Genomic DNA, 23,848 nt, shown 5'->3' with positions numbered 1-23,848 from the left:
GACCACTATACTACAGAAACTAACTTGCTCTGTTTTACTGTTAGAGCAAGGTTCCTCTCAAGGATTCTCTCTACTTCTATTCTGCTGTATCAGCAGCCACTCAGAAAGGGAGGAGCAAGTGTGAAAACTGCAGAGATATCAGCCAACATGCTTGCAATTAGACGTATTAAAAATGTACTTATGCAGGCATCGACAGACAAATATCTGATGCCTAAATGCCAGCAAGTACAGCTTGGGAAAGCATCACCTGGGACACACACAGACTAAGCATGAAGGCAGAAAAAGCATGGATATCCGTTTTTCTTCTGAGGTTCAAAATAATTTGTGCAACAATGCGCCGAGTGTAATGAGAAATAGTCAGGCATTGTGAGTTTTGAGTAGGATTCGTATGTTTACCTCTAAAAAAGGGCTCGTCCGGTATTTAAACCCAGGACCTCTCGCACCCTAAGCGAGAATCATACCCCTAGACCAACGAGCCGAGGCACACAAGAGTCACCTTTTGCACTGGCTCCGGGGGTTATTGGCAGCGAGTTGGTGAATGATTCACCCAAAGCAAGCAACTGCACATGCTGCTCTCTTCTGCAATATGGTTGCTGTCTTTTCCATGGCCGTCATCGAACAAGAAATGAAAATGCCTCCATCCTTCAGACATTTTGTTTGCTCTAGGTGTATGCTCTCGGTGAGGACAAAAAAACAATTTCTGCTCTCATGCCTTGCTTTCATCAAGTAGGCCCACCCTTCAGTACAAAAGGACGTGCAAACGAATGGCGCAAACTATCGTCACTTCTCTTTTTGAGCTGTCACTGATGCCCCTGGAGCACAGTACGTCACGCTGGTGAGGGATAGACAGCTTCCATTATCTCAGCTTTCCTATAAGTTGAGAGAGTAAATGCAAACAATAAGCTGCTGTTTCTGCCCGGTCTCGAACCAGGGACCTTTCGCGTGTAAAGCGAACGTTATAACCACTACACCACAGAAACAGATACTCTTGCAGCAATCTTCTTGGCATGTAGTGGGCTGGAAAGCACAGACCAAGGGCCAATGTCCATGAAGCTCAACGTTGGACCCTCCTTACCCGATCTCTTTCTTTGGAAGAAAGGAACGAGGACCACTTTTATTCCAAAAGGCGATTTTAAAACCATACCTGAAATCACACTAGAAAAACACTTTGAATTTAATGTTCCTACACTGATGGTCCACCCCAGAAAAGCAGTTGCAAAGAAGTCTGGCACTGAAATTCTATACGCCAAAATTGGGAAACAGCGTGCAGGGAAAGGACCTTTCTCACCATACACGGCGTCTTATAGCATTGAAAAGAAGAAATGGTCCTATATAATAAGCAGCCTAAAAATAATTCCACAGCATGGGCTCGTCTTGGATTTGAACCCAGGACCTCTCGCACCCGAAGCAAGAATCATACCCCTAGACCAACGAGCCTGACTCCCCTGTCGGCAATTTGAACAATTTCTGATGCGTCTTTCAGAAACAAAGCAGTGCTATTTGGCTGCTCTCTCTCTATGTGAGCCACACAAAGTCATGTTTTCTCTCAAGGTGTTGTTTTTTTCAATCTTGCAAGGAAGGGATCAGCCGATATCCTAGCTGCCAGTGAGCAGAAAAAAGGCACTGATGAGAACTGCAGGCACTTTCTGGCACTTGTACTTCTCTGCAAGTCCTGGACCCTTGCCCCATAAACTTCCACCCCAGAAGCAAGGGAGGGCCTGCCAATTCTTGCTCCTAAGAAAGAGACGTTTGATTCTTGGATTCAAACATGCTCACTGAGCGCCCACATGTGCTCGATCAGGCGAGATTTATATGAGTGGCTCGCAGGACTGAAACACTCACCTGGGAGACCCAGGGTGGCTGAATTCCCAGAATGGCCATTGTTGGGAAAGTCACCTCCTTTCCTCCTGCCTCAATCTAGAATTGGCTGCAAATCACAAGATAGAGTTCAATGTCCGTGTGTACTGCCTACTCCCAGCTACCTCTCTGTCTTCCTTATGTAAATTAAAATTCGCAAGGGGGGACCAATGACAATCTGCTCCTCCCACATAACCAGGAAGCCCTGTTGAACATGTCTGCCTGTGTTGTTGCAGGGACAGTGCCTTCTCCGCCCAAAAGGTGGCAGGAGAGCCTCACAACAAAGATGGGATCAACTGCTTAATGAGAAACCAGCACGGCAGTTAGTGTGATGGAGTGCAAATTTAACGGAAGGTGTGCCTGAGGTGTCCCTTACAGGAATACATGGAATTGTGATTGAGGGCCCAGCCTGATCGTTGGTGGATTTCTCGTCATATGTTACAGGTCCGTGCAAAGATTGTGGTGTGTGGGGAATGCACTGCAAAAAACAGGACGATTTAAGGGTGTAAAAGAGACCTGTCAGAAGTGGGATTTGAACCCACGCCTCCATGAGGAGACCAGAAGTCTCAGTTGCACTGAAGATCAAGCTCTCTTGAGTCTGGCGCCTTAGACCACTCGGCCATCCTGACAGCCCTGGCTATGTACAGGTCTGACTCTTCTGTCTGCACTTGCTAATGTTTGCACTTACAGCGTTCGCAGCAATGTCACAGGTGTAAAGGCCCCACAATACAACATGGCATAATAAAAAAAAAGCTAGGCACAAGAGCGACCACTGATGGATGCGGATTACTTTGTTTCGTCTTGCAAAAGTAAAGGAAGTTTCCCACGGCTCGCTGGGTTCATGGACCGCCTCTTCTTAAGCTTGCAATGAGATAATAAGGTTTTAGAGGGTGCACATAAAAGCAGCTCATGCACAGTGTTTCTGCCCGGTCTTGAACCGGGGACCTTTCGCGTGTTAGGCGAACGTGATGACCACTACACTACAGAAACTAACTTGCTGTGTTTTACTGTTAGAGCAAGGTTCCTCTCAAGGATTCTCTCTACTTCTATTCTGCTGTATCAGCAGCCACTCAGAAAGGGAGGAGCAAGTGTGAAAACTGCAGAGATATCAGCCAACATGCTTGCAATTAGACGTATTAAAAATGTACTTATGCAGGCATCGACAGACAAATATCTGATGCCTAAATGCCAGCAAGTACAGCTTGGGAAAGCATCACCTGGGACACACACAGACTAAGCATGAAGGCAGAAAAAGCATGGATATCCCTTTTTCTTCTGAGGTTCAAAATAATTTGTGCAACAATGCGCCGAGTGTAATGAGAAATAGTCAGGCATTGTGAGTTTTGAGTAGGATTCGTATGTTTTCCTCTAAAAAAGGGCTCGTCCGGGATTTAAACCCAGGACCTCTCGCACCCTAAGCGAGAATCATACCCCTAGACCAACGAGCCGAGGGACACAAGAGTCACCTTTTGCACTGGCTCCGGGGGTTATTGGTAGCGAGTTGGTGAATGATTCACCCAAAGCAAGCAACTGCACATGCTGCTCTCTTCTGCAACATGGTTGCTGTCTTTTCCATGGCCGTCATCGAACAAGAAATGAAAATGCCTCCATCCTTCAGACATTTTGTTTGCTCTAGGTGTATGCTCTCGGTGAGGACAATAAAACAATTTCTGCTCTCATGCCTTGCTTTCATCAAGTAGGCCCACCCTTCAGTACAAAAGGACGTGCAAACGAATGGCGCAAACTATCGTCACTTCTCTTTTTGAGCTGTCATTGATGCCCCTGGAGCACAGTACGTCATGCTGGGTAGGGATAGACAGCTTCCATTATCTCAGCTTTCCTATAAGTTGAGAGAGTAAATGCAAACAATAAGCTGCTGTTTCTGCCTGGTCTCGAACCAGGGAACTTTCGCGTGTAAAGCGAATGTTATAACCACTACACCACAGAAACAGATACTCTTGCAGCAATCTTCTTGGCATGTAGTGGGCTGGAAAGCACAGACCAAGGGCCAATGTCCATGAAGCTCAACGTTGGACCCTCCTTACCCGATCTCTTTCTTTGGAAGAAAGGAACGAGGACCACTTTTATTCCAAAAGGCGATTTTAAAACCATACCTGAAATCACACTAGAAAAACACTTTGAATTTAATGTTCCTACACTGATGGTCCACCCCAGAAAAGCAGTTGCAAAGAAGTCCGGCACTGAAATTCTATACGCCAAAAGTGGGAAACAGCGTGCAGGGAAAGGAACTTTCTCACCATACACGGCGTCTTATAGCATTGAAAAGAAGAAATGGTCCTATATAATAAGCAGCCTAAAAATAATTCCACAGCATGGGCTCGTCTTGGATTTGAACCCAGGACCTCTCGCACCCGAAGCAAGAATCATACCCCTAGACCAACGAGCCTGACTCCCCTGTCGGCAATTTGAACAATTTCTCATGCGTCTTTCAGAAACAAAGCAGTGCTATTTGGCTGCTCTCTCTCTATGTGAGCCACACAAAGTCATGTTTTCTCTCAAGGTGTTGTTTTTTTCAATCTTGCAAGGAAGGGATCAGCCGATATCCTAGCTGCCAGTGAGCAGAAAAAAGGCACTGATGAGAACTGCAGGCACTTTCTGGCACTTGTACTTCTCTGCAAGTCCTGGACCCTTGCCCCATAAACTTCCACCCCAGAAGCAAGGGAGGGCCTGCCAATTCTTGCTCCTAAGAAAGAGGCGTTTGATTCTTGGATTCAAACACGCTCACTCAGCGCTCGATCAGGCGAGATCAGGCGAGATTTATATGAGTGGCTCGCAGGACTGAAACACTCACCTGGGAGACCCAGGGTGGCTGAATTCCCAGAATGGCCATTGTTGGGCAAGTCACCTCCTTTCCTCCTGCCTCAATCTAGAATTGGCTGCAAATCACAAGATAGAGTTCAATGTCCGTGTGTACTGCCTACTCCCAGCTACCTCTCTGTCTTCCTTATGTAAATTAAAATTCGAAAGGGGGGACCAATGACAATCTGCTCCTCCCACATAACCAGGAAGCCCTGTTGAACATGTCTGCCTGTGTTGTTGCAGGGACAGTTCCTTCTCCGCCCAAAAGGTGGCAGGAGAGCTTCACAACAAAGATGGGATCAGCTGCTTAATGAGAAATCAGCACGGCAGTTAGTGTGATGGAGTGCAAATTTAACGGAAGGTGTGCCTGAGGTGTCCCTTCCAGGAATACATGGAATTGTGATTGAGGGCCCAGCCTGATCGTTGGTGGATTTCTCGTCATATGTTACAGGTCCGTGCAAAGATTGTGGTGTGTGGGGAATGCACTGCAAAAAACAGGACGATTTAAGGGTGTAAAAGAGACCTGTCAGAAGTGGGATTTGAACCCACGCCTCCATGAGGAGACCAGAAGTCTCAGTTGCACTGAAGATCAAGCTCTCTTGAGTCTGGCGCCTTAGACCACTCGGCCATCCTGACAGCCCTGGCTATGTACAGGTCTGACTCTTCTGTCTGCACTTGCTAATGTTTGCACTTACAGCGTTCGCAGCAATGTCACAGGTGTAAAGGCCCCACAATACAACATGGCATAATAAAAAAAAAGCTAGGCACAAGAGCGACCACTGATGGATGCGGATTACTTTGTTTCGTCTTGCAAAAGTAAAGGAAGTTTCCCACGGCTCCTGGGTTCATGGACCGCCTCTTCTTAAGCTTGCAATGAGATAATAAGGTTTTAGAGGGTGCACATAAAAGCAGCTCATGCACAGTGTTTCTGCCCAGTCTCGAACCGGGGACCTTTCGCGTGTTAGGCGAACGTGATGACCACTACACTACAGAAACTAACTTGCTGTGTTTTACTGTTAGAGCAAGGTTCCTCTCAAGGATTCTCTCTACTTCTATTCTGCTGTATCAGCAGCCACTCAGAAAGGGAGGAGCAAGTGTGAAAACTGCAGAGATATCAGCCAACATGCTTGCAATTAGACGTATTAAAAATGTACTTATGCAGGCATCGACAGACAAATATCTGATGCCTAAATGCCAGCAAGTACAGCTTGGGAAAGCATCACCTGGGATACACACAGACTAAGCATGAAGGCAGAAAAAGCATGGATATCCGTTTTTCTTCTGAGGTTCAAAATAATTTGTGCAACAATGCGCCGAGTGTAATGAGAAATAGTCAGGCATTGTGAGTTTTGAGTAGGATTCGTATGTTTACCTCTAAAAAAGGGCTCGTCCGGGATTTAAACCAAGGACCTCTCGCACCCTAAGCGAGAATCATACCCCTAGACCAACGAGCCGAGGCACACAAGAGTCATCTTTTGCACTGGCTCCGGGGGTTATTGGCAGCGAGTTGGTGAATGATTCACCCAAAGCAAGCAACTGCACATGCTGCTCTCTTCTGCAATATGGTTGCTGTCTTTTCCATGGCCGTCATCGAACAAGAAATGAAAATGCCTCCATCCTTCAGACATTTTGTTTGCTCTAGGTGTATGCTCTCGGTGAGGACTAAAAAACAATTTCTGCTCTCATGCCTTGCTTTCATCAAGTAGGCCCACCCTTCAGTACAAAAGGACGTGCAAACGAATGGCGCAAACTATCGTCACTTCTCTTTTTGAGCTGTCACTGATGCCCCTGGAGCACAGTACGTCACGCTGGTGAGGGATAGACAGCTTCCATTATCTCAGCTTTCCTATAAGTTGAGAGAGTAAATGCAAACAATAAGCTGCTGTTTCTGCCTGGTTTCGAACCAGGGACCTTTCGCGTGTAAAGCGAACGTGATAACCACTACACCACAGAAACAGATACTCTTGCAGCAATCTTCTTGGCATGTAGTGGGCTGGAAAGCACAAACCAAGGGCCAATGTCCATGAAGCTCAACGTTGGACCCTCCTTACCCGATCTCTTTCTTTGGAAGAAAGGAACGAGGACCACTTTTATTCCAAAAGGCGATTTTAAAACCATACCTGAAATCACACTAGAAAAACACTTTGAATTTAATGTTCCTACACTGATGGTCCACCCCAGAAAAGCAGTTGCAAAGAAGTCCGGCACTGAAATTCTATACGCCAAAAGTGGGAAACAGCGTGCAGGGAAAGGAACTTTCTCACCATACACGGCGTCTTATAGCATTGAAAAGAAGAAATGGTCCTATATAATAAGCAGCCTAAAAATAATTCCACAGCATGGGCTCGTCTTGGATTTGAACCCAGGACCTCTCGCACCCGAAGCAAGAATCATACCCCTAGACCAACGAGCCTGACTCCCCTGTCGGCAATTTGAACAATTTCTGATGCGTCTTTCAGAAACAAAGCAGTGCTATTTGGCTGCTCTCTCTCTATGTGAGCCACACAAAGTCATGTTTTCTCTCAAGGTGTTGTTTTTTTCAATCTTGCAAGGAAGGGATCAGCCGATATCCTAGCTGCCAGTGAGCAGAAAAAAGGCACTGATGAGAACTGCAGGCACTTTCTGGCACTTGTACTTCTCTGCAAGTCCTGGACCCTTGCCCCATTAACTTCCACCCCAGAAGCAAGGGAGGGCCTGCCAATTCTTGCTCCTAAGAAAGAGGCGTTTGATTCTTGGATTCAAACACGCTCACTCAGCGCTCGATCAGGCGAGATCAGGCGAGATTTATATGAGTGGCTCGCAGGACTGAAACACTCACCTGGGAGACCCAGGGTGGCTGAATTCCCAGAATGGCCATTGTTGGGCAAGTCACCTCCTTTCCTCCTGCCTCAATCTAGAATTGGCTGCAAATCACAAGATAGAGTTCAATGTCCGTGTGTACTGCCTACTCCCAGCTACCTCTCTGTCTTCCTTATGTAAATTAAAATTCGCAAGGGGGGACCAATGACAATCTGCTCCTCCCACATAACCAGGAAGCCCTGTTGAACATGTCTGCCTGTGTTGTTGCAGGGACAGTTCCTTCTCCGCCCAAAAGGTGGCAGGAGAGCTTCACAACAAAGATGGGATCAGCTGCTTAATGAGAAATCAGCACGGCAGTTAGTGTGATGGAGTGCAAATTTAACGGAAGGTGTGCCTGAGGTGTCCCTTCCAGGAATACATGGAATTGTGATTGAGGGCCCAGCCTGATCGTTGGTGGATTTCTCGTCATATGTTACAGGTCCGTGCAAAGATTGTGATGTGTGGGGAATGCACTGCAAAAAACAGGAAGATTTAAGGGTGTAAAAGAGACCTGTCAGAAGTGGGATTTGAACCCACGCCTCCATGAGGAGACCAGAAGTCTCAGTTGCACTGAAGATCAAGCTCTCTTGAGTCTGGCGCCTTAGACCACTCGGCCATCCTGACAGCCCTGGCTATGTACAGGTCTGACTCTTCTGTCTGCACTTGCTAATGTTTGCACTTACAGCGTTCGCAGCAATGTCACAGGTGTAAAGGCCCCACAATACAACATGGCATAATAAAAAAAAAGTTAGGCACAAGAGCGACCACTGATGGATGCGGATTACTTTGTTTCGTCTTGCAAAAGTAAAGGAAGTTTCCCACGGCTCGCTGGGTTCATGGACCGCCTCTTCTTAAGCTTGCAATGAGATAATAAGGTTTTAGAGGGTGCACATAAAAGCAGCTCATGCACAGTGTTTCTGCCCGGTCTCGAACCGGGGACCTTTCGCGTGTTAGGCGAACGTGATGACCACTACACTACAGAAACTAACTTTCTGTGTTTTACTGTTAGAGCAAGGTTCCTCTCAAGGATTCTCTCTACTTCTATTCTGCTGTATCAGCAGCCACTCAGAAAGGGAGGAGCAAGTGTGAAAACTGCAGAGATATCAGCCAAGATGCTTGCAATTAGACGTATTAAAAATGTACTTATGCAGGCATCGACAGACAAATATCTGATGCCTAAATGCCAGCAAGTACAGCTTGGGAAAGCATCACCTGGGATACACACAGACTAAGCATGAAGGCAGAAAAAGCATGGATATCCGTTTTTCTTCTGAGGTTCAAAATAATTTGTGCAACAATGCGCCGAGTGTAATGAGAAATAGTCAGGCATTGTGAGTTTTGAGTAGGATTCGTATGTTTACCTCTAAAAAAGGGCTCGTCCGGGATTTAAACCAAGGACCTCTCGCACCCTAAGCGAGAATCATACCCCTAGACCAACGAGCCGAGGCACACAAGAGTCACCTTTTGCACTGGCTCCGAGGGTTATTGGCAGCGAGTTGGTGAATGATTCACCCAAAGCAAGCAACTGCACATGCTGCTCTCTTCTGCAATATGGTTGCTGTCTTTTCCATGGCCGTCATCGAACAAGAAATGAAAATGCCTCCATCCTTCAGACATTTTGTTTGCTCTAGGTGTATGCTCTCGGTGAGGACTAAAAAACAATTTCTGCTCTCATGCCTTGCTTTCATCAAGCAGGCCCACCCTTCAGTACAAAAGGACGAGCAAACGAATGGCGCAAACTATCGTCACTTCTCTTTTTGAGCTGTCACTGATGCCCCTGGAGCACAGTACGTCACGCTGGTGAGGGATAGACAGCTTCCATTATCTCAGCTTTCCTATAAGTTGAGAGAGTAAATGCAAACAATAAGCTGCTGTTTCTGCCTGGTCTCGAACCAGGGACCTTTCGCGTGTAAAGCGAACGTGATAACCACTACACCACAGAAACAGATACTCTTGCAGCAATCTTCTTGGCATGTAGTGGGCTGGAAAGCACAGACCAAGAGCCAATGTCCATGAAGCTCAACGTTGGACCCTCCTTACCCGATCTCTTTCTTTGGAAGAAAGGAACGAGGACCACTTTTATTCCAAAAGGCGATTTTAAAACCATACCTGAAATCACACTAGAAAAACACTTTGAATTTAATGTTCCTACACTGATGGTCCACCCCAGAAAAGCAGTTGCAAAGAAGTCCGGCACTGAAATTCTATACGCCAAAAGTGGGAAACAGCGTGCAGGGAAAGGAACTTTCTCACCATACACGGCGTCTTATAGCATTGAAAAGAAGAAATGGTCCTATATAATAAGCAGCCTAAAAATAATTCCACAGCCTGGGCTCGTCCGGGATTTGAACCCAGGACCTCTCGCACCCGAAGCAAGAATCATACCCCTAGACCAACGAGCCTGACTCCCCTGTTGGCAATTTGAACAATTTCTGATGCGTCTTTCAGAAACAAAGCAGTGCTATTTGGCTGCTCTCTCTCTATGTGAGCCACACAAAGTCATGTTTTCTCTCAAGGTGTTGTTTTTTTCAATCTTGCAAGGAAGGGATCAGCCGATATCCTAGCTGCCAGAGAGCAGAAAAAAGGCACTGATGAGAACTGCAGGCACTTTCTGGCACTTGTACTTCTCTGCAAGTCCTGGACCCTTGCCCCATAAACTTCCACCCCAGAAGCAAGGGAGGGCCTGCCAATTCTTGCTTCTAAGAAAGAAGCGTTTGATTCTTGGATTCAAACATGCTCACGCAGCGCTCACATGTGCTCAATCAAGCGAGATTTATATGAGTGGCTCGCAGGACTGAAACACTCACCTGGGAGACCCAGGGTGACTGAATTCCCAGAATGGCCATTGTTGGGCAAGTCACCTCCTTTCCTCCTGCCTCAATCTAGAATTGGCTGCAAATCACAAGATAGAGTTCAATGTCCGTGTGTACTGCCTACTCCCAGCTACCTCTCTGTCTTCCTTATGTAAATTAAAATTCGCAAGGGGGGACCAATGACAATCTGCTCCTCCCACATAACCAGGAAGCCCTGTTGAACATGTCTGCCTGTGTTGTTGCAGGGACAGTGCCTTCTCCGCCCAAAAGGTGGCAGGAGAGCCTCACAACAAAGATGGGATCAACTGCTTAATGAGAAACCAGCACGGCAGTTAGGTTGATGGAGTGCAAATTTAACGGAAGGTGTGCCTGAGGTGTCCCTTCCAGGAATACATGGAATTGTGATTGAGGGCCCAGCCTGATCGTTGGTGGATTTCTCGTCATATGTTACAGGTCCGTGCAAAGATTGTGGTGTGTGGGGAATGCACTGCAAAAAACAGGACGATTTAAGGGTGTAAAAGAGACCTGTCAGAAGTGGGATTTGAACCCACGCCTCCATGAGGAGACCAGAAGTCTCAGTTGCACTGAAGATCAAGCTCTCTTGAGTCTGGCGCCTTAGACCACTCGGCCATCCTGACAGCCCTGGCTATGTACAGGTCTGACTCTTCTGTCTGAACTTGCTAATGTTTGCACTTAAAGCGTTCGCAGCAATGTCACAGGTGTAAAGGCCCCACAATACAACATGGCATGATAAAAAAAAAAGCTAGGCACAAGAGCGACCACTGATGGATGCGGATTACTTTGTTTCGTCTTGGAAAAGTAAAGGAAGTTTCCCACGGCTCGCTGGGTTCATGGACCGCCTCTTCTTAAGCTTGCATTGAGATAATAAGGTTTTAGAGGGTGCACATAAAAGCAGCTCATGCACAGTGTTTCTGCCCGGTCTCGAACCGGGGACCTTTCGAGTGTTAGGCGAACGAGATGACCACTACACTACAGAAACTAACTTGCTGTGTTTTACTGTTAGAGCAAGGTTCCTCTCAAGGATTCTCTCTACTTCTATTCTGCTGTATCAGCAGCCACTCAGAAAGCGAGGAGCAAGTGTGAAAACTGCAGAGATATCAGCCAACATGTTTGCAATTAGACGTATTAAAAATTTACTTATGCAGGCATCGACAGACAAATATCTGATGCCTAAATGCCAGCAAGTACAGCTTGGGAAAGCATCACCTGGGACACACACAGACTAAGCATGAAGGCAGAAAAAGCATGGATATCCGTTTTTCTTCTGAGGTTCAAAATAATTTGTGCAACAATGCGCCGAGTGTAATGAGAAATAGTCAGGCATTGTCAGTTTTGAGTAGGATTCGTATGTTTACCTCTAAAAAAGGGCTCGTCCGGGATTTGAACCCGGGACCTCTCGCACCCTAAGCGAGAATCATACCCCTAGACCAACGAGCCGAGGCACACAAGAGTCACCTTTTGCACCGGCTCCGGGGGTTATTGGAAGCGAGTTGGTGAATGATTCACCCAAAGCAAGCAACTGCACATGCTGCTCTCTTCTGCAATATGGTTGCTGTCTTTTCCATGGCCGTCATCGAACAAGAAATGAAAATGCCTCCATCCTTCAGACATTTTGTTTGCTCTAGGTGTATGCTCTCGGTGAGGACAATAAAACAATTTCTGCTCTCATGCCTTGCTTTCATCAAGTAGGCCCACCCTTCAGTACAAAAGGACGTGCAAACGAATGGCGCAAACTATCGTCACTTCTCTTTGTGAGCTGTCACTGATGCCCCTGGAGCACAGTACGTCACGCTGGTGAGGAATAGACAGCTTCCATTATCTCAGCTTTCCTATAAGTTGAGAGAGTAAATGCAATCAATAAGCTGCTGTTTCTGCCCGGTCTCGAACCTGGGACCTTTCGCGTGTAACGCGAACGTGATAACCACTACACCACAGAAACAGATACTCTTGCAGCAATCTTCTTGGCATGTAGTGGGCTGGAAAGCACAGACCAAGGGCCAATGTCCATGAAGCTCAACGTTGGACCCTCCTTACCCGATCTCTTTCTTTGGAAGAAAGGAACGAGGACCACTTTTATTCCAAAAGGCGATTTTAAAACCATACCTGAAATCACACTAGAAAAACACTTTGAATTTAATGTTCCTACACTGATGCTCCACCCCAGAAAAGCAGTTGCAAAGAAGTCCGGCACTGAAATTCTATACGCCAAAAGTGGGAAACAGCGTGCAGGGAAAGGAACTTTCTCACCATACACGGCGTCTTATAGCACTGAAAAGAAGAAAGGGTCCTATATAATAAGCAGCCTAAAAATAATTCCACAGCATGGGCTCGTCCGGGATTTGAACCCGGGTCCTCTCGCACCCGAAGCGAGAATCATACCCCTAGACCAACGAGCCTGATTCCCCTATCGGCAATTTGAACAATTTCTGATGCGTCTTTCAGAAACAAAGCAGTGCTATTTGGCTGCTCTCTCTCTATGTGAGCCACACAAAGTCATGTTTTCTCTCAAGGTGTTGATTTTTTCACTCTTGCAAGGAAGGGATCAGCCGATATCCTAGCTGCCAGTGAGCAGAAAAAAGGCACTGATGAGAACTGCAGGCACTTTCTGGCACTTGTACTTCTCTGCAAGTCCTGGACCTTTGCCCCATAAACTTCCACCCCAGAAGCAAGGGAGGGCCTGCAAATTCTTGCTCCTAAGAAAGAGGCATTTGATTCTTGGATTCAAACATGCTCACTCAGCGCTCGATCAGGCTCGATCAGGCGAGATTTATATGAGTGGCTCGCAGGACTGAAACACTCACCTGGGAGACCCAGGGTGGCTGAATTCCCAGACTGGCCATTGTTGGGCAAGTCACCTCCTTTCCTCCTGCCTCAATCTAGAATTGGCTGCAAATCACAAGATAGAGTTCAATGTCCGTGTGTACTGCCTACTCCCAGCTACCTTGCTGTCTTCCTTATGTAAATTAAAATTCGCAAGGGGGGACCAATGACAATCTGCTCCTCCCACATAACCAGGAAGCCCTGTTGAACATGTCTGCCTGTGTTGTTGCAGGGACAGTGCCTTCTCCGCCCAAAAGGTGGCAGGAGAGCCTCACAACAAAGATGCGATCAACTTCTTAATGAGAAACCAGCACGGCAGTTAGTGTGATGGAGTGCAAATTTAACGGAAGGTGTGCCTCAGGTGTCCCTTCCAGGAATACATGGAATTGTGATTGAGGGCCCAGCCTGATCGTTGGTGGATTTCTCGTCATATGTCACAGGTCCATGCAAAGATTGTGGTGTGTGGGGAATGCACTTCAAAAAACAGGACGATTTAAGGGTGTAAAAGAGACCTGTCAGAAGTGGGATTTGAACCCACGCCTCCATGAGGAGACCAGAAGTCTCAGTTGCACTGAAGATCAAGCTCTCTTGAGTCTGGCGCCTTAGACCACTCGGCCATCCTGACAGCCCTGGCTATGTACAGGTCTGACTCTTCTGTCTGCACTTGCTAATGTTTGAACTTACAGCGTTCGCAGCAATGTCACAGGTGTAAAGGCCCCACAATACAACATGGCATGATAAAAAAAAAGCTAGGCACAAGAGCGACCACTGATGGATGCGGATTACTTTGTTTCGTCTTGTAAAAGTAAAGGAAGTTTCCCACGGCTCGCTGGGTTCATGGACCGCCTCTTCTTAAGCTTGCATTGAGATAATAAGGTTTTAGAGGGTGCACATAAAAGCAGCTCATGCACAGTGTTTCTGCCCGGTCTCGAACCGGGGACCTTTCGCGTGTTAGGCGAACGTGATGACCACTACACTACAGAAACTAACTTGCTGTGTTTTACTGTTAGAGCAAGGTTCCTCTCAAGGATTCTCTCTACTTCTATTCTGCTGTATCAGCAGCCACTCAGAAAGGGAGGAGCAAGTGTGAAAACTGCAGAGATATCAGCCAACATGCTTGCAATTAGACGTATTAAAAATGTACTTATGCAGGCATCGACAGACAAATATCTGATGCCTAAATGCCAGCAAGTACAGCTTGGGAAAGCATCACCTGGGACACACACAGACTAAGCATGAAGGCAGAAAAAGCATGGATATCCGTTTTTCTTCTGAGGTTCAAAATAATTTGTGCAACAATGCGCCGAGTGTAATGAGAAATAGTCAGGCATTGTGAGTTTTGAGTAGGATTCGTATGTTTACCTCTAAAAAAGGGCTCGTCCGGGATTTAAACCCAGGACCTCTCGCACCCTAAGCAAGAATCATACCCGTAGACCAACGAGCCGAGGCACACAAGAGTCACCTTTTGCACTGGCTCCGGGGGTTATTGGCAGCGAGTTGGTGAATGATTCACCCAAAGCAAGCAACTGCACATGCTGCTCTCTTCTGCAATATGGTTGCTGTCTTTTCCATGGCCGTCATCGAACAAGAAATGAAAATGCCTCCATCCTTCAGACATTTTGTTTGCTCTAGGTGTATGCTCTCGGTGAGGACAATAAAACAATTTCTGCTCTCATGCCTTGCTTTCATCAAGTAGGCCCACCCTTCAGTACAAAAGGACGTGCAAACGAATGGCGCAAACTATCTTCACTTCTCTTTTTGAGCTGTCACTGATGCCCCTGGAGCACAGTACGTCACGCTGGTGAGGGATAGACAGCTTCCATTATCTCAGCTTTCCTATAAGTTGAGAGAGTAAATGCAAACAATAAGCTGCTGTTTCTGCCCGGTCTCGAACCAGGGACTTTTCGCGTGTAAAGCAAACGTGATAACCACTACACCACAGAAACAGATATTCTTGCAGCAATCTTCTTGGCATGTAGTGGGCTGGAAAGCACAGACCAAGGGCCAATGTCCATGAAGCTCAACGTTGGACCCTCCTTACCCGATCTCTTTCTTTGGAAGAAAGGAACGAGGACCACTTTTATTCCAAAAGGCGATTTTAAAACCATACCTGAAATCTCACTAGAAAAACACTTTGAATTTAATGTTCCTACACTGATGGTCCACCCCAGAAAAGCAGTTGCAAAGAAGTCCGGCACTGAAATTCTATACGCCAAAAGTGGGAAACAGCGTGCAGGGAAAGGAACTTTCTCACCATACACGGCGTCTTATAGCACTGAAAAGAAGAAAGGGTCCTATATAATAAGCAGCCTAAAAATAATTCCACAGCATGGGCTCGTCCGGGATTTGAACCCGGGTCCTCTCGCAGCCGAAGCGAGAATCATACCCCTAGACCAACGAGCCTGATTCCCCTGTCGGCAATTTGAACAATTTCTGATGCGTCTTTCAGAAACAAAGCAGTGCTATTTGGCTGCTCTCTCTCTATGTGAGCCACACAAAGTCATGTTTTCTCTCAAGGTGTTGTTTTTTTCACTCTTGCAAGGAAGGGATCAGCCGATATCCTAGCTGCCAGTGAGCAGAAAAAAGGCACCAATGAGAACTGCAGGCACTTTCTGGCACTTGTACTTCTCTGCAAGTCCTGGACCCTTGCCCCATAAACTTCCACTACAGAAGCAAGGGAGGGCCTGCCAATTCTTGCTTCTAAGAAAGAAGCGTTTGATTCTTGGATTCAAACATGCTCACTCAGCGCTCACATGTGCTCGATCAGGCGAGATTTATATGAGTGGCTCGCAGGACTGAAACACTCACCTGGGAGACCCAGGGTGACTGAATTCCCAGAATGGCCATTGTTGGGCACGTCACCTCCTTTCCTCCTGCCTCAATCTAGAATTGGCTGCAAATCACAAGATAGAGTTCAATGTCCGTGTGGACTGCCTACTCCCAGCTACCTCTCTGTCTTCCTTATGTAAATTAAAATTCGCAAGGGGGGACCAATGACAATCTGCTCCTCCCACATAACCAGGAAGCCCTGTTGAACATGTCTGCCTGTGTTGTTGCAGGGACAGTGCCTTCTCCGCCCAAAAGGTGGCAGGAGAGCCTCACAACAAAGATGGGATCAACTGCTTAATGAGAAACCAGCACGGCAGTTAGGTTGATGGAGTGCAAATTTAACGGAAGGTGTGCCTGAGGTGTCCCTTCCAGGAATACATGGAATTGTGATTGAGGGCCCAGCCTGATCGTTGGTGGATTTCTCGTCATATGTTACAGGTCCGTGCAAAGATTGTGGTGTGTGGGGAATGCACTGCAAAAAACAGGACGATTTAAGGGTGTAAAAGAGACCTGTCAGAAGTGGGATTTGAACCCACGCCTCCATGAGGAGCCCAGAAGTCTCAGTTGCACTGAAGATCAAGCTCTCTTGAGTCTGGCGCCTTAGACCACTCGGCCATCCTGACAGCCCTGGCTATGTACAGGTCTGACTCTTCTGTCTGCACTTGCTAATGTTTGCACTTACAGCGTTCGCAGCAATGTCACAGGTGTAAAGGCCCCACAATACAACATGGCATAATAAAAAAAAAGCTAGGCACAAGAGCGACCACTGATGGATGCGGATTACTTTGTTTCGTCTTGCAAAAGTAAAGGAAGTTTCCCACGGCTCGCTGGGTTCATGGACTGCCTCTTCTTAAGCTTGCATTGAGATAAAAAGGTTTTAGAGGGTGCACATAAAAGCAGCTCATGCACAGTGTTTCTGCCCGGTCTCGAACCGGGGACCTTTCGCGTGTTAGGTGAACGTGATGACCACTACACTACAGAAACTAACTTGCTGTGTTTTACTGTTAGAGCAAGGTTCCTCTCAAGGATTCTCTCTACTTCTCTTCTGCTGTATCAGCAGCCTCTCAGAAAGCGAGGAGCAAGTGTGAAAACTGCAGAGATATCAGCCAACATGCTTGCAATTAGACGTATTAAAAATTTACTTATGCAGGCATCGACAGACAAATATCTGATGCCTAAATGCCAGCAAGTACAGCTTGGGAAAGCATCACCTGGGACACACACAGACTAAGCATGAAGGCAGAAAAAGCATGGATATCCGTTCTTCTTCTGAGGTTCAAAATAATTTGTGCAACAATGCGCCGAGTGTAATGAGAAATAGTCAGGCATTGTGAGTTTTGAGTAGGATTCGTATGTTTACCTCTAAAAAAGGGCTCGTCCGGGATTTAAACCCAGGACCTCTCGCACCCTAAGCGAGAATCATACCCCTAGACCAACGAGCCGAGGCACACAAGAGTCACCTTTTGCACTGGCTCCGGGGGTTATTGGCAGCGAGTTGGTGAATGATTCACCCAAAGCAAGCAACTGCACATGCTGCTCTCTTCTGCAATATGGTTGCTGTCTTTTCCATGGCCGTCATCGAACAAGAAATGAAAATGCCTCCATCCTTCAGATATTTTGTTTGCTCTAGGTGTATGCTCTCGGTGAGGACAATAAAACAATTTCTGCTCTCATGCCTTGCTTTCATCAAGTAGGCCCACCCTTCAGTACAAAAGGACGTGCAAACGAATGGCGCAAACTATCGTCACTTCTCTTTTTGAGCTGTCACTGATGCCCCTGGAGCACAGTACGTCACGCTGGTGAAGGATAGACAGCTTCCATTATCTCAGCTTTCCTATAAGTTGAGAGAGTAAATGCAAACAATAAGCTGCTGTTTCTGCCCAGTCTCGAACCAGTGACCTTTCGCGTGTAAAGCAAACGTGATAACCACTACACCACAGAAACAGATACTCTTGCAGCAATCTTCTTGGCATGTAGTGGGCTGGAAAGCACAGACCAAGGGCCAATGTCCATGAAGCTCAACGTTGGACCCTCCTTACCCGATCTCTTTCTTTGGAAGAAAGGAACGAGGACCACTTTTATTCCAAAAGGCGATTTTAAAACCATACCTGAAATCACACTAGAAAAACACTTTGAATTTAATGTTCCTACACTGATGGTCCACCCCAGAAAAGCAGTTGCAAAGAAGTCCGGCACTGAAATTCTATACGCCAAAAGTAGGAAACAGCGTGCAGGGAAAGGAACTTTCTCACCATACACGGCGTCTTATAGCATTGAAAAGAAGAAATGGTCCTATATAATAAGCAGCCTAAAAATAATTCCACAGCATGGGCTCGTCCGGGATTTGAACCCGGGACCTCTCGCACCCGAAGCGAGAATCATACCCCTAGACCAACGAGCCTGATTCCCCTGTCGGCAATTTGAACAATTTCTGATGCGTCTTTCAGAAACAAAGCAGTGCTATTTGGCTGCTCTCTCTCTATGTGAGCCACACAAAGTCATGTTTTCTCTCAAGGTGTTGTTTTTTTCAATCTTGCAAGGAAGGGATCAGCCGATATCCTAGCTGCCAGAGAGCAGAAAAAAGGCACTGATGAGAACTGCAGGCACTTTCTGGCACTTGTACTTCTCTGCAAGTCCTGGACCCTTGCCCCATAAACTTCCACCCCAGAAGCAAGGGAGGGCCTGCCAATTCTTGCTTCTAAGAAAGAAGCGTTTGATTCTTGGATTCAAACATGCTCACGCAGCGCTCACATGTGCTCAATCAAGCGAGATTTATATGAGTGGCTCGCAGGACTGAAACACTCACCTGGGAGACCCAGGGTGACTGAATTCCCAGAATGGCCATTGTTGGGCAAGTCACCTCCTTTCCTCCTGCCTCAATCTAGAATTGGCTGCAAATCACAAGATAGAGTTCAATGTCCGTGTGTACTGCCTACTCCCAGCTACCTCTCTGTCTTCCTTATGTAAATTAAAATTCGCAAGGGGGGACCAATGACAATCTGCTCCTCCCACATAACCAGGAAGCCCTGTTGAACATGTCTGCCTGTGTTGTTGCAGGGACAGTGCCTTCTCCGCCCAAAAGGTGGCAGGAGAGCCTCACAACAAAGATGGGATCAACTGCTTAATGAGAAACCAGCACGGCAGTTAGGTTGATGGAGTGCAAATTTAACGGAAGGTGTGCCTGAGGTGTCCCTTCCAGGAATACATGGAATTGTGATTGAGGGCCCAGCCTGATCGTTGGTGGATTTCTCGTCATATGTTACAGGTCCGTGCAAAGATTGTGGTGTGTGGGGAATGCACTGCAAAAAACAGGACGATTTAAGGGTGTAAAAGAGACCTGTCAGAAGTGGGATTTGAACCCACGCCTCCATGAGGAGACCAGAAGTCTCAGTTGCACTGAAGATCAAGCTCTCTTGAGTCTGGCGCCTTAGACCACTCGGCCATCCTGACAGCCCTGGCTATGTACAGGTCTGACTCTTCTGTCTGAACTTGCTAATGTTTGCACTTAAAGCGTTCGCAGCAATGTCACAGGTGTAAAGGCCCCACAATACAACATGGCATGATAAAAAAAAAAGCTAGGCACAAGAGCGACCACTGATGGATGCGGATTACTTTGTTTCGTCTTGGAAAAGTAAAGGAAGTTTCCCACGGCTCGCTGGGTTCATGGACCGCCTCTTCTTAAGCTTGCATTGAGATAATAAGGTTTTAGAGGGTGCACATAAAAGCAGCTCATGCACAGTGTTTCTGCCCGGTCTCGAACCGGGGACCTTTCGAGTGTTAGGCGAACGAGATGACCACTACACTACAGAAACTAACTTGCTGTGTTTTACTGTTAGAGCAAGGTTCCTCTCAAGGATTCTCTCTACTTCTATTCTGCTGTATCAGCAGCCACTCAGAAAGCGAGGAGCAAGTGTGAAAACTGCAGAGATATCAGCCAACATGTTTGCAATTAGACGTATTAAAAATTTACTTATGCAGGCATCGACAGACAAATATCTGATGCCTAAATGCCAGCAAGTACAGCTTGGGAAAGCATCACCTGGGACACACACAGACTAAGCATGAAGGCAGAAAAAGCATGGATATCCGTTTTTCTTCTGAGGTTCAAAATAATTTGTGCAACAATGCGCCGAGTGTAATGAGAAATAGTCAGGCATTGTCAGTTTTGAGTAGGATTCGTATGTTTACCTCTAAAAAAGGGCTCGTCCGGGATTTGAACCCGGGACCTCTCGCACCCTAAGCGAGAATCATACCCCTAGACCAACGAGCCGAGGCACACAAGAGTCACCTTTTGCACCGGCTCCGGGGGTTATTGGAAGCGAGTTGGTGAATGATTCACCCAAAGCAAGCAACTGCACATGCTGCTCTCTTCTGCAATATGGTTGCTGTCTTTTCCATGGCCGTCATCGAACAAGAAATGAAAATGCCTCCATCCTTCAGACATTTTGTTTGCTCTAGGTGTATGCTCTCGGTGAGGACAATAAAACAATTTCTGCTCTCATGCCTTGCTTTCATCAAGTAGGCCCACCCTTCAGTACAAAAGGACGTGCAAACGAATGGCGCAAACTATCGTCACTTCTCTTTGTGAGCTGTCACTGATGCCCCTGGAGCACAGTACGTCACGCTGGTGAGGAATAGACAGCTTCCATTATCTCAGCTTTCCTATAAGTTGAGAGAGTAAATGCAATCAATAAGCTGCTGTTTCTGCCCGGTCTCGAACCTGGGACCTTTCGCGTGTAACGCGAACGTGATAACCACTACACCACAGAAACAGATACTCTTGCAGCAATCTTCTTGGCATGTAGTGGGCTGGAAAGCACAGACCAAGGGCCAATGTCCATGAAGCTCAACGTTGGACCCTCCTTACCCGATCTCTTTCTTTGGAAGAAAGGAACGAGGACCACTTTTATTCCAAAAGGCGATTTTAAAACCATACCTGAAATCACACTAGAAAAACACTTTGAATTTAATGTTCCTACACTGATGCTCCACCCCAGAAAAGCAGTTGCAAAGAAGTCCGGCACTGAAATTCTATACGCCAAAAGTGGGAAACAGCGTGCAGGGAAAGGAACTTTCTCACCATACACGGCGTCTTATAGCACTGAAAAGAAGAAAGGGTCCTATATAATAAGCAGCCTAAAAATAATTCCACAGCATGGGCTCGTCCGGGATTTGAACCCGGGTCCTCTCGCACCCGAAGCGAGAATCATACCCCTAGACCAACGAGCCTGATTCCCCTATCGGCAATTTGAACAATTTCTGATGCGTCTTTCAGAAACAAAGCAGTGCTATTTGGCTGCTCTCTCTCTATGTGAGCCACACAAAGTCATGTTTTCTCTCAAGGTGTTGATTTTTTCACTCTTGCAAGGAAGGGATCAGCCGATATCCTAGCTGCCAGTGAGCAGAAAAAAGGCACTGATGAGAACTGCAGGCACTTTCTGGCACTTGTACTTCTCTGCAAGTCCTGGACCTTTGCCCCATAAACTTCCACCCCAGAAGCAAGGGAGGGCCTGCAAATTCTTGCTCCTAAGAAAGAGGCATTTGATTCTTGGATTCAAACATGCTCACTCAGCGCTCGATCAGGCTCGATCAGGCGAGATTTATATGAGTGGCTCGCAGGACTGAAACACTCACCTGGGAGACCCAGGGTGGCTGAATTCCCAGACTGGCCATTGTTGGGCAAGTCACCTCCTTTCCTCCTGCCTCAATCTAGAATTGGCTGCAAATCACAAGATAGAGTTCAATGTCCGTGTGTACTGCCTACTCCCAGCTACCTTGCTGTCTTCCTTATGTAAATTAAAATTCGCAAGGGGGGACCAATGACAATCTGCTCCTCCCACATAACCAGGAAGCCCTGTTGAACATGTCTGCCTGTGTTGTTGCAGGGACAGTGCCTTCTCCGCCCAAAAGGTGGCAGGAGAGCCTCACAACAAAGATGCGATCAACTTCTTAATGAGAAACCAGCACGGCAGTTAGTGTGATGGAGTGCAAATTTAACGGAAGGTGTGCCTCAGGTGTCCCTTCCAGGAATACATGGAATTGTGATTGAGGGCCCAGCCTGATCGTTGGTGGATTTCTCGTCATATGTCACAGGTCCATGCAAAGATTGTGGTGTGTGGGGAATGCACTTCAAAAAACAGGACGATTTAAGGGTGTAAAAGAGACCTGTCAGAAGTGGGATTTGAACCCACGCCTCCATGAGGAGACCAGAAGTCTCAGTTGCACTGAAGATCAAGCTCTCTTGAGTCTGGCGCCTTAGACCACTCGGCCATCCTGACAGCCCTGGCTATGTACAGGTCTGACTCTTCTGTCTGCACTTGCTAATGTTTGAACTTACAGCGTTCGCAGCAATGTCACAGGTGTAAAGGCCCCACAATACAACATGGCATGATAAAAAAAAAGCTAGGCACAAGAGCGACCACTGATGGATGCGGATTACTTTGTTTCGTCTTGTAAAAGTAAAGGAAGTTTCCCACGGCTCGCTGGGTTCATGGACCGCCTCTTCTTAAGCTTGCATTGAGATAATAAGGTTTTAGAGGGTGCACATAAAAGCAGCTCATGCACAGTGTTTCTGCCCGGTCTCGAACCGGGGACCTTTCGCGTGTTAGGCGAACGTGATGACCACTACACTACAGAAACTAACTTGCTGTGTTTTACTGTTAGAGCAAGGTTCCTCTCAAGGATTCTCTCTACTTCTATTCTGCTGTATCAGCAGCCACTCAGAAAGGGAGGAGCAAGTGTGAAAACTGCAGAGATATCAGCCAACATGCTTGCAATTAGACGTATTAAAAATGTACTTATGCAGGCATCGACAGACAAATATCTGATGCCTAAATGCCAGCAAGTACAGCTTGGGAAAGCATCACCTGGGACACACACAGACTAAGCATGAAGGCAGAAAAAGCATGGATATCCGTTTTTCTTCTGAGGTTCAAAATAATTTGTGCAACAATGCGCCGAGTGTAATGAGAAATAGTCAGGCATTGTGAGTTTTGAGTAGGATTCGTATGTTTACCTCTAAAAAAGGGCTCGTCCGGGATTTAAACCCAGGACCTCTCGCACCCTAAGCAAGAATCATACCCGTAGACCAACGAGCCGAGGCACACAAGAGTCACCTTTTGCACTGGCTCCGGGGGTTATTGGCAGCGAGTTGGTGAATGATTCACCCAAAGCAAGCAACTGCACATGCTGCTCTCTTCTGCAATATGGTTGCTGTCTTTTCCATGGCCGTCATCGAACAAGAAATGAAAATGCCTCCATCCTTCAGACATTTTGTTTGCTCTAGGTGTATGCTCTCGGTGAGGACAATAAAACAATTTCTGCTCTCATGCCTTGCTTTCATCAAGTAGGCCCACCCTTCAGTACAAAAGGACGTGCAAACGAATGGCGCAAACTATCTTCACTTCTCTTTTTGAGCTGTCACTGATGCCCCTGGAGCACAGTACGTCACGCTGGTGAGGGATAGACAGCTTCCATTATCTCAGCTTTCCTATAAGTTGAGAGAGTAAATGCAAACAATAAGCTGCTGTTTCTGCCCGGTCTCGAACCAGGGACTTTTCGCGTGTAAAGCAAACGTGATAACCACTACACCACAGAAACAGATATTCTTGCAGCAATCTTCTTGGCATGTAGTGGGCTGGAAAGCACAGACCACGGGCCAATGTCCATGAAGCTCAACGTTGGACCCTCCTTACCCGATCTCTTTCTTTGGAAGAAAGGAACGAGGACCACTTTTATTCCAAAAGGCGATTTTAAAACCATACCTGAAATCTCACTAGAAAAACACTTTGAATTTAATGTTCCTACACTGATGGTCCACCCCAGAAAAGCAGTTGCAAAGAAGTCCGGCA

The 23,848-nt window shown here is 46.8% G+C and overlaps 19 non-coding genes across 19 annotated transcripts; all 19 read right to left on the bottom strand.

Moving 5' to 3' along the window:
• Positions 1-2,374: 2,374 nt before the first annotated feature.
• Positions 2,375-2,486, bottom strand: TRNAL-CAA (transfer RNA leucine (anticodon CAA)). The gene is made up of 2 exons: positions 2,449-2,486; positions 2,375-2,420 (listed from the first exon to the last, which is right to left on the bottom strand). It is a non-coding gene; the product is annotated as a tRNA-Leu (tRNA).
• A 288-nt stretch (positions 2,487-2,774) lies between these two features.
• On the bottom strand, positions 2,775-2,847 carry TRNAV-AAC (transfer RNA valine (anticodon AAC)). Its single transcript has one exon. It is a non-coding gene; the product is annotated as a tRNA-Val (tRNA).
• A 2,354-nt stretch (positions 2,848-5,201) lies between these two features.
• On the bottom strand, positions 5,202-5,313 carry TRNAL-CAA (transfer RNA leucine (anticodon CAA)). Its single transcript has 2 exons — positions 5,276-5,313; positions 5,202-5,247 (listed from the first exon to the last, which is right to left on the bottom strand). It is a non-coding gene; the product is annotated as a tRNA-Leu (tRNA).
• A 1,247-nt stretch (positions 5,314-6,560) lies between these two features.
• TRNAV-UAC (transfer RNA valine (anticodon UAC)) lies at positions 6,561-6,633 on the bottom strand. The gene has a single exon. It is a non-coding gene; the product is annotated as a tRNA-Val (tRNA).
• Positions 6,634-8,027: 1,394 nt separating this feature from the next.
• On the bottom strand, positions 8,028-8,139 carry TRNAL-CAA (transfer RNA leucine (anticodon CAA)). Its single transcript has 2 exons — positions 8,102-8,139; positions 8,028-8,073 (listed from the first exon to the last, which is right to left on the bottom strand). It is a non-coding gene; the product is annotated as a tRNA-Leu (tRNA).
• A 288-nt stretch (positions 8,140-8,427) lies between these two features.
• TRNAV-AAC (transfer RNA valine (anticodon AAC)) lies at positions 8,428-8,500 on the bottom strand. The gene has a single exon. It is a non-coding gene; the product is annotated as a tRNA-Val (tRNA).
• Positions 8,501-9,387: 887 nt separating this feature from the next.
• TRNAV-UAC (transfer RNA valine (anticodon UAC)) lies at positions 9,388-9,460 on the bottom strand. Its single transcript has one exon. It is a non-coding gene; the product is annotated as a tRNA-Val (tRNA).
• A 1,394-nt stretch (positions 9,461-10,854) lies between these two features.
• TRNAL-CAA (transfer RNA leucine (anticodon CAA)) lies at positions 10,855-10,966 on the bottom strand. The gene is made up of 2 exons: positions 10,929-10,966; positions 10,855-10,900 (listed from the first exon to the last, which is right to left on the bottom strand). It is a non-coding gene; the product is annotated as a tRNA-Leu (tRNA).
• Positions 10,967-11,714: 748 nt separating this feature from the next.
• Positions 11,715-11,786, bottom strand: TRNAP-AGG (transfer RNA proline (anticodon AGG)). Its single transcript has one exon. It is a non-coding gene; the product is annotated as a tRNA-Pro (tRNA).
• Positions 11,787-12,673: 887 nt separating this feature from the next.
• TRNAP-CGG (transfer RNA proline (anticodon CGG)) lies at positions 12,674-12,745 on the bottom strand. Its single transcript has one exon. It is a non-coding gene; the product is annotated as a tRNA-Pro (tRNA).
• A 937-nt stretch (positions 12,746-13,682) lies between these two features.
• Positions 13,683-13,794, bottom strand: TRNAL-CAA (transfer RNA leucine (anticodon CAA)). The gene is made up of 2 exons: positions 13,757-13,794; positions 13,683-13,728 (listed from the first exon to the last, which is right to left on the bottom strand). It is a non-coding gene; the product is annotated as a tRNA-Leu (tRNA).
• Positions 13,795-14,082: 288 nt separating this feature from the next.
• On the bottom strand, positions 14,083-14,155 carry TRNAV-AAC (transfer RNA valine (anticodon AAC)). The gene has a single exon. It is a non-coding gene; the product is annotated as a tRNA-Val (tRNA).
• Positions 14,156-15,500: 1,345 nt separating this feature from the next.
• TRNAP-CGG (transfer RNA proline (anticodon CGG)) lies at positions 15,501-15,572 on the bottom strand. The gene has a single exon. It is a non-coding gene; the product is annotated as a tRNA-Pro (tRNA).
• Positions 15,573-18,327: 2,755 nt separating this feature from the next.
• On the bottom strand, positions 18,328-18,399 carry TRNAP-CGG (transfer RNA proline (anticodon CGG)). The gene has a single exon. It is a non-coding gene; the product is annotated as a tRNA-Pro (tRNA).
• Positions 18,400-19,336: 937 nt separating this feature from the next.
• TRNAL-CAA (transfer RNA leucine (anticodon CAA)) lies at positions 19,337-19,448 on the bottom strand. Its single transcript has 2 exons — positions 19,411-19,448; positions 19,337-19,382 (listed from the first exon to the last, which is right to left on the bottom strand). It is a non-coding gene; the product is annotated as a tRNA-Leu (tRNA).
• Positions 19,449-20,196: 748 nt separating this feature from the next.
• On the bottom strand, positions 20,197-20,268 carry TRNAP-AGG (transfer RNA proline (anticodon AGG)). The gene has a single exon. It is a non-coding gene; the product is annotated as a tRNA-Pro (tRNA).
• Positions 20,269-21,155: 887 nt separating this feature from the next.
• Positions 21,156-21,227, bottom strand: TRNAP-CGG (transfer RNA proline (anticodon CGG)). Its single transcript has one exon. It is a non-coding gene; the product is annotated as a tRNA-Pro (tRNA).
• A 937-nt stretch (positions 21,228-22,164) lies between these two features.
• On the bottom strand, positions 22,165-22,276 carry TRNAL-CAA (transfer RNA leucine (anticodon CAA)). Its single transcript has 2 exons — positions 22,239-22,276; positions 22,165-22,210 (listed from the first exon to the last, which is right to left on the bottom strand). It is a non-coding gene; the product is annotated as a tRNA-Leu (tRNA).
• Positions 22,277-22,564: 288 nt separating this feature from the next.
• TRNAV-AAC (transfer RNA valine (anticodon AAC)) lies at positions 22,565-22,637 on the bottom strand. Its single transcript has one exon. It is a non-coding gene; the product is annotated as a tRNA-Val (tRNA).
• Between the last annotated feature and the right edge of the window lie 1,211 nt (positions 22,638-23,848).

This window comes from Triturus cristatus, chromosome 10 (assembly GCF_964204655.1).
Source record: "Triturus cristatus chromosome 10, aTriCri1.1, whole genome shotgun sequence".
Lineage (NCBI taxonomy): Eukaryota > Metazoa > Chordata > Amphibia > Caudata > Salamandridae > Triturus > Triturus cristatus.
The sequence above is the reverse complement of the archived record's forward strand: the minus strand, read 5'-3'. Positions and strand labels throughout refer to the sequence as shown.